Source organism: Trichechus manatus, unplaced genomic scaffold (genome assembly GCF_000243295.1).
Source record: "Trichechus manatus latirostris isolate Lorelei unplaced genomic scaffold, TriManLat1.0 scaffold00010, whole genome shotgun sequence".
Lineage (NCBI taxonomy): Eukaryota > Metazoa > Chordata > Mammalia > Sirenia > Trichechidae > Trichechus > Trichechus manatus.
Genome location: NW_004443946.1, coordinates 17504915 through 17507069, shown reverse-complemented (window position 1 = coordinate 17507069; position 2155 = coordinate 17504915).

Below are 2155 nucleotides of genomic sequence, written 5' to 3'. Positions count from 1 at the left end.
AACAGAAATACCACAAGTGGATGGCTTTAACAAAGAGAAATTTATTCTCTCACAGTCTAGTAGGCTAGAAGTCCAAATTCAGGGTGCCAGCTCCAGGGGATCTCATACCACCAAGAAACAAGAGCCAGGATAATAGCACATACTTTGGACTCGGGGTCCCTGCGCTGAGAAGCTCCTCAGCCAGGGAAGGTTGATGACAAGGACCTTCCCTCAGAGCCAAAAGAGAAAGAAAGCCTTCCCCTGAGCTGGCACCCTGAATTCAGACTTCTAACCTTCTAGACTGTAAGAGATTAAATTTCTTTTTGCTAAAGCCATCCACTTGTGGTATTTCTGTTACAGCAGCACTAGATAACTAAAACACTAAGCTAGTTCCAGGTGGGTTTATTTTACATACAGTTAATGGAATAATATGCTGTATTATGTTAGCATCAAGTTAAAAAGGGAAAATCATTAGATTCATTGTCTTTATTAATGAGTTGGGTGACACCACTAAGAATGTGATCGAGTTTATAAAAACGAATCAACAAATTTTTCTCAAATGTCCACTATATGTAAGTTACCTCCGTATATCTATTTTCCCATTCTTCCATAATAACAAACCCACAATTTTGGGATGATCCTATTGCAACTCATGGCGCAGTGGTTAAGAGCTACAGCTGCTAACCAAAAGGTTGGCAGTTCAAATCCACCAGCCGCTCCTTGGAAACCGTATGGGGCAGTTCTACTCTGTCCTGTAGGGTTGCTATGAGTCAGAATCAACTCAACGGCAACAGGTTTGGTTTTGGTTTCACTACAACGCAGCTAAAATCTTACATTTCCGACTTTCACTTATAGCAGGTGTGGTCAAGTGACAAAATTCTGGCTGCTGAGATCTAAAATCAGAAATGTATGGTGCTTCTCTTAAAAAAGAAGTAATTAAAAGGAAGGAAATATACCCTTCTTATCCTGTCTCTCCATCCTGTTGCATGGGACATAATGTAATAACTGGAGCCCTTTTAGGCATTTTGGACCATGAGGAGGATGGCCATACCCTGGGGATGGCATAATGATGAGTAGGAAGGGACTGGGTCTCTGACAACTTTGTAAAGCCACCGTGCCAATCCTGAAGCTCACCTCCAAAATTTTTTTATGTGAAAAAGAAAGAAGCTTCTATTTTATTTAAGCCACTATCATCTAGGTTTTTCTATTGCATGCCACTGAACTTAATCTTAACTGATATAATGCTATACTAGTTTGATAAATTATGTTAAGTTGGATAGTTAATACTCTACAAAGAGACAACGAATCCAAAAAGGACCTTGACAGAAATGCAACAGAGACAAGTACATGCTACTATGTTTAAAAATTAAAAATAAAGATAATGATTTGGGAAGAATGGGATAGGTGTAAGGTCAGAGGGAAAAATTCCAAACAAAAATAATAATTCACCTTTGTTAATATGTTATAAAAACTTGCTCCAGCAAGAAAAGGCCTTGCTGAGGTTACCAAAGTTCCAGTATTCATTGCTGGTATCACATGAATCTTGGCTGAAAGCAGGGAATACCAGAAAGATGTTTACCTGTGTTTTATTGACTCTGCAAAGGCATTCAGCTGTGTGGATCATAACAAATTATGGGTAACATTGCGAAGAATGGGAATTCCAGAACACTTAATTGTACTCATGAAGAACCTGTACATAGACCAAGAGGCAGTCGTTCATACAGAACAAGGAGATACTGCATAGTTTAAAGTCAGGAAAGGTGTGTGTCAGGGTTGTATCCTTTCACTATACTTATTCAATCTATATGCTAAGCAAATAATCTGAGAAGCTGGGCTATATGAAGAATGCAGCATCAGGACTGGAGGAAGACTTATTAACAACCTGTGATATGCAGATGACACAACCTTGCTCGCTGAAAGTGAAGAGGACTTGAAGCACTTACTGATGAAGATGAAAGACTACAGCCTTCATGTGGGGACCATGGTCTCAGGGAACATCTAGCTCAATTGGCATAACACATTTTTTAAAGACAGTGTTCTACATTCTACCTTGGTGAGTAACGTCTGGGGTCTTACAAGCCTATTAGCAGCCATCTATGATACTCCACTGGTCTCACCCCTTTGGGAGCAAGGGAGAATGAAGAGAACAGGATACAAGAAAAAGATTAGTCCAAAG